This window comes from Cyprinus carpio, chromosome B9 (assembly GCF_018340385.1).
Source record: "Cyprinus carpio isolate SPL01 chromosome B9, ASM1834038v1, whole genome shotgun sequence".
NCBI lineage: Eukaryota > Metazoa > Chordata > Actinopteri > Cypriniformes > Cyprinidae > Cyprinus > Cyprinus carpio.
In genome coordinates this window covers 12,736,781-12,743,782 of record NC_056605.1, presented here as the reverse complement: position 1 = coordinate 12,743,782, position 7,002 = coordinate 12,736,781, and positions in this window count along the sequence as shown.

The window sequence follows — 7,002 nt, the reverse complement described above, 5'->3', positions numbered from 1 at the left end:
TACATTTTATGATGTCCAAAAGGCACCAAATTTCAGGAATAGCCCATCAATCTTTTTTGAATTCATAAACAATTTCACATGGTAATGTCAATGATTTATGGAGCGCTGAACTAGAAATGTCCTCAGTTTTCTTTTCAGAAAGCTGGATGTCTTAATCCTTGTACAGGCCATGCATAAAACACCAAACGTTTTGAAGTGTTCCACCTAGGAAGAAACACATTTGGCATGCAGCTGTTTAAGAATACAAGAACAAAGCCATTTATTATTTTTCCATTCTAAAAATGCCCATATTACACATGTTAATGTTATGGTAAGCATATGGGCAAAAGAACACCTAAACAAATGTTCCTCCTTATGAATAATGACACAGAGCTTGTAAAGGTGTACTGTAATCTAGTGGGAATAGCTAAGTGACTTTGTCCCCATGGTTCCAAACACGCAGAGCTGTTTCCTAGGTAGTTCATTCACAGCTACTGCAAAGATGATGAGCTCACAGTATGGGTTAAACAGCACTCTCACTTCAGCTGCCGTCCTTTGAATTACATCATAAATCACTCATAAGTGGGGGACAAAAACGTACCTGTGTTTCAAGCATAAAGCACTGGTGTTAGGTTGATGGGAGTTACGCCATTCAAATGGGAGTTTTTCACCTTGCAGAAAAGTCATTTTATGGGCAAAATAAGAGATTCCGAGCACAGTCTATTTACCGGATGCTGAGAAACAGATGAGCAGTACTGCGTAAGGAGCTTAAGTTGAAAAAACTGAGAAGTCAGTGGTCTGTTGAGGAAAGCTCATCATAAACTTGGTCAGTTCTCCCACCCTCTCAAGACCCAGAGTGCCAAAGAACTGCTAGAGAGTTTAAGAGGCTTACCTCCTCATCAAACACACACACATAAATCTAGATGCATGAGTGCATACACTTCAGACCAGAATACAAATGTGTGATTTACATCCCCTGTTTGTCAGTTTGAATTTTAAGGACAAAGCGATTAGAACCACTAAAGCACAACCCATAACAGAAGTGGCAATTATGAGGAAAACTAATTAGCAGATGTGTGCAGGTAAACAGGATTGAGAATCTATAAGACTCACTCACCTTCTAGCAAATGCACAGTTCAGATACATTTACTGATGGATGAGTCTGCTGTTAATCTGTGGGCTTGAAGGATTAATGATGATTAAAGGGTTAACACATTCGCCCCCATTTTTAACCCAACTCTTAGTCCCAACAAAGAACTCACATATAAATCACTGATCTGCTGTAAGTTAATCAATAAGTGCTAACTGTAAAAGGCATTAGCATTTTACATTATTCAGTGCATTGTGTGGAAGGTTGTGGTGACATTATTCAGACATTATCCATTTTTCCCCACACAGGCCGCTTTTGTTATCGTATATCGGTGTTTCTTCAACTTTTGTGCTTCTGAGGATGATTTTTAATAAAATTAATTTTATTATATATGGATCCCATTAAAACTGTGCTACTTTTCAAGATCCAGACAAAGGCATTCAATCTTAAAATATGAAAATATGAATTATTGGTTGTTTAAAACTATGATAATCTAAACACATTGTGAAATAAGCAAAAACTATTTCAGTATTTATTGTGAGAAAATGATTTTTCAAAATATAACACCAAACTATTTTTTTTGTAAACCACTTTGGTACCATTGTGACAACTGTGTCAGTGAAGAGCATACTTGTGATGTGTGAAGATAACAAAGAATATTTTTGAACATAATTTTATTGTGCATTATTTCCAATTAAGTCAAATTATGCCAAAAAGTGTAAAATGAATAAATTGTATTTTTAAGGTGAATAAAAAAAAAATAGCCTTGGTAAGATTCATATGCAAATGTAATATATGACCATATTTGTAAATTTCCATATATGAATTACTTTGTTAAATGAAGTAAAAACATAAAACTATTAGGGGAATATATATATACTGTATATATATATATATATATATATATATATATATATATATATATATATATATATATATATATATATATATATATATATATATATATATTTAATATCCATCCTAAAACCTGTCAATTAATGTTGATATTATGGAAGTAAATATAAAAGATTAGACATATTTAAAACATTTATAATGAAAACATATACTGATTTTTTTTTGTATATATGTTGTTTTTATAAAGTTGCTTATATAAATAAAATATATATTGTTGACACATATGGTTGCTACATATACCTTTTAAGTAAAAAATAAATTCCAGTATTAATTAACGTCATATACATTATGAACTTATATGTTTATCAAAATTACATATTGCTTTATAGGTAAAACTCTTGATACATATCAACATGACATGTCATATATTACATATCAATATGGGGACAGAGGAGTTGTCCATTTTATTCCAAAAATGTATGTAGCGTGAACCAGACAAATTAAAGATTCGATCGGGAGCCTGGTTGAAACATGAGCCGAATTCCACAGAAAGGCAGGATGTTGTAAATCAACTCCTAGCACCACAGTCTGAAGCAAGATAACTAACCAACTCTTTCACAGAACAGCTTTCAACATTAACACCATTAGAACAATTATTGACAATTTCAATTCGAAGAAGAGATTGTCTAATTTGGGGCAAGTAATCGAAGAAATGGACAGTCTGGACCTCACATGTAAAGCCATGAGTAAACAAGATCGTTGGATTGACTTCCCCCCACCTAGCAAAACCAGACTGAAATTCCTAAGGAGACCTGTTAACCCCTCTGGTCTTCACAGGACATATCCTTTCTCCCCAGAATGGCACAGAGAATGCCTTCCAATGCATATATGCACCAAAATGAACTCAAAAAAGACTTCTAAATGGATATCAGTCCATTGCTCAACTCCATATCATACATGAACCGCCACACATTTGATTTTAATGTTTCTAATCACTTATTGTGTATGTCTTTTTAAATAACTCTTGAATAGCTTAAGGGATCATATTCATGTTTAGTATGTGTGTGTTCGAATACTCTTGCTTGAAACGTTTCTGACCATCAGTTATTTGTCAAATGTATCATATTCTTGTTATAGGAATCATGTCCAAATTATACCCTGCAAGAGCGGGAAAATTCGGACCACGAGCTTGATAAGATAACATATGATTTATGAATGGGTGGGACAGACAATGCAACACCCTGAGAAAAGACAGTATCTAATTGGTCAAGACAACATTTGAGGTGTGGCCAAAATGCCAGTTTAAATACTCAGGACACCATCAAGTCATGCTTTTAGTTTTTAGCTTTTGTCAAGCTTTTGCTATCAGTCATGCCGGCTTTTAGCCTGCTTTTAGTCATGCTTTGTCATCACTTTTAGCGTTCTTCGAGCGCCGTTCCAGCGTGCTTCGGCCTGCACGCCTGCTGCTACTTAGCCACGATGAGAAGAAACACCACCTAGTCTCGTCAAACTTTACTTCTTTTCTTTTCCGTTTGAGAGTTTCGTGTTCTGAGTTAAGTTTTGTAACGCCGTGTCTCCGAGTCTGACCTCGCGTGCCCGTCTGAAACTTCAACCAGCCCACAACTCTGCATCTTCAGCCAACGCCCAACCACGGGCTTCCCAAGACGTCACTTCAACGACTACTGAACTTCCAGCCAATCAGCAACTTCGGGAAACCCCCTTTTCAGCGACAACAAAGGGAACCCCGTTAAACAGGCAACGCAAGTAACCTCCAGACTCACATCTGTACTGGTGTTATCTAATATAATTTTAACCTCATTGAGGAACTCAGTGCGAGGGTTAATTAAGTGATTAAATGGTTGTTCATGTCTATGCAATTTCACGTATTGCTGTAAACTTGGGATTTCACATTTTCATCCTCTTAAACTCACTCTTTCCTAACGTTCTATCCTCCTGCAACTTGTGTGAATGTGTGAGTGCGTGTGCTTATGTGTTAGATTAGCTTATATGTCTTAGATTTATCTAATAAAGCCTTATTTATATTGAAAAGAGAAGTATCTTGTGTTTTGTGCTCACAAGTTAATGTCTTAAACTGCCGATCTTGTTACTGTGCTAATTAATAGTGTTTTCACTATACTTTGGATATTAATATCCAGCGCAGATTTGATGTTAAACGGCTCGTTCAGTGAATCGCTGTCCGTTTCAGTGATCAGCCGTGAAACAGTGATTCTGTTCAAATTCCCTTTAAAATCTTAAATGATTCCCTTTGAGCTAAATTGACCTGTTTCCCTTACAGTATTATGGTGGAGAATGGGGGCAGTTTAATCTAAATTGTGAGCATAAACCAAGTTATTTAATCTATTCTTTCTGCGCATAAAAAATAATAAAATCATACTAGACACGTGTGTGTGTGTGTGTGTGTGTGTGTGTGTGACCCTTTAACCAATCACCTAAGCAGCGCGCGCGACCGCTTGAATAGAATGAACGCAGAGGAGGCTGTAACTCAAGTCCGCCTCTTCATTGTTAAACGGCAGTAAGTGAACTTAAAGTTAACATCTGAGATCGTGCAATAAGGTAGAAATTGAGCGTGTTCCTCATTTTTGTAATGCCTTGGTTTATAGCTAAATTGATTTCACTGCGTGTTCCAGTGCCTCTCAAAAGCTATACTCCCGGCAGGGAATCTCAGTCACCGTTAACTGAACGGAGCTAAACTGCAGTAACGTTAATTCAAAGGGAAATAAATCGGTGTATAAAGAATAGTGTTGAGCGTGTTCCTCAATCTATTTATCAAAGCCTCGTTATTCATAGCTTGATTGCCAGTGCGTGTTCCACTGCCGAATCAAATGCTATTCGACTCCCTGGGTTAATATTAGAGAATAATGTTTCCCTGTTCACAAAGTGAATGCAATCTCGCTTAACACTGCGTGTGTCCGAGTGTGATGGGAGTGTTCTAAAAGCTTGATCAAGTAAATTAAGTTTGTCCCAACAGCGAAGAAAACCTGTTGTGTTTGTGTCTGTGTCCAGAGAAACTGGCACGGAGGATCAGATCCGCCGAGATCGACCTCACTTTTCCCTTAACTACAGCAAGAAGCTGCTATTTGAATTAAGTTAAAGTTAACTCTATACGAACTGAGAGTTTAAGCGCCACATCGCATTAAAAAACTAAACGCGGTGTTGTTATTTGTACAGTGTTGAAATGCGCAGACATTTCATGTAACATGCTTAACTGTACTTGCAATGCAATGATTCATGTGCTAGTCCACTAGAGTTTGTTTTGGTTACCACAGTTACGACCGTGACACGGAAGTCTTAACCTACTTCCGGAGCAACTTTGAACTGTGCACGCGCAGCGCATCGACGCTAATGTAAACAAACTCCACGGTGTTGCTAAGCTAACGAAACAGTTGTATTTACATTGAAGTCTATGCTAAAGCCACTAGCCTCAAAGGTTAGCCGTTAGCATTAACATCCAGTGGTTGAATAGTGTCTGTTTGGGCAACGCTAAAGTGATTTAACCCTTTAAACACCTCAACTAACACTTGTTGGTCTCTTTCTCTCTCTTATTTCTCTCTTTTCTCACGATACCATTTATTGGCATTTTACTAGAAAGGGAAATACTAACTCACAATTATTAATTGTGTCAAATCCAAATTTAATTGAAACATTAAATTTATTTGGAATCATTCAAATTTTCCCCTTAGATCATTTCATATGATCATTACTGCTAGTATTATCTTTTGGGCCTAATTATTTTAGGTACGAATAAGACTTGAACTTTGAAAGTTTAAACTTATTCTACCTAATTTATTTATTACCCATCTGAATATATTCTATTCAGACTTGTACTTATTTTATTGCGTTTTACCCCTCTTTCTTTCCTATTGTGGTTATACACTTAGCCACTATTGTTTTATTTATAGATTTTCTCCTTTAATTAATTTAATTTTTGCTTATTTTGCCCATTTATTACTTTTTAATTTCTGTGTATCCTAGCTTGGGAACGACACACCTTAGCCCTAAAAGGAGACATTGTTATCCCTCACTACGAGTTCAAATAAATTAGAAAGACAACTCTCTTTCACTTAAAGTTTATTTTGTTTGATTAGTTGTGCAGCAACTAAAACAACGCTCTCCTCGTAGTTAGATAACCTCTACTGAGACTTACCATCTCCGTCCTCTCTCTCCTTTCCTTTCCTCTTCACTTTTAACATTTGTAGGGACATGTAAGAACCATCAATCAATTCTAAGTGAATGAAATACGCAATCTTGTCAAAGACGACGAATCACCCTTATGAATTTGATTATAATCAACCTCTCCTTTGTTCTTCCTAACCTCCCTACATTTGGAAACGCAATCCAAGTTTTAGCATCTCATCCAACGTTGAGATCAATTTAATAGAGATACGTGTTGAACAACTGTTGCCTTCGCAGCCTCCCTGATGAGCGGTCCAACTGTAAGGTGTATGGTGTCAATCCTGTCAGACTAAGAAAAGAGATATCAGCATTATTATTGTATTCTTTTGTCCAAAACAAGAGATTTAATAATATTGTTTACCTTCTTGATAACATTTAATTGGGAAAATTAATTTTCCTCATTTGAAAAACAGAAATTGTTGCTTGTCATTGAATTTGTTTTTCACCTCTTTCTCTCTTTTCCTCTTCCTCATTAGAGTGACAAAGTCTTCGCATCACTAGTCTACTTAGACACCCTGAGACCAACACAGTCATCACCACACTTCACTAGTGGTTCACAATCACTGACACAACACTTAGTTGTCCCACCACACATAGGCTTTACTCCACACAGATCTGTGTCAGTCTCTCTTCTCCCCAGCGTGCCAACATGCCACAGACTGCAGACCCCATTGCCCATGGGGAAGATGTGAACACTTGGCTGAGAGGCATGACAGACAGCCTCACCCCCAAGACATTTGAACTGTTATTATTTTTAATAATAATCCTAATCCTGAGAAGATTCCTGACACAAGATTCAAGCCAGAACAACAACCACGAGGAGCTAGTCAAGATCACCAGCACCCTAAGCTATGCCTTCACAACCCAGCTGAAACTGAGCGACA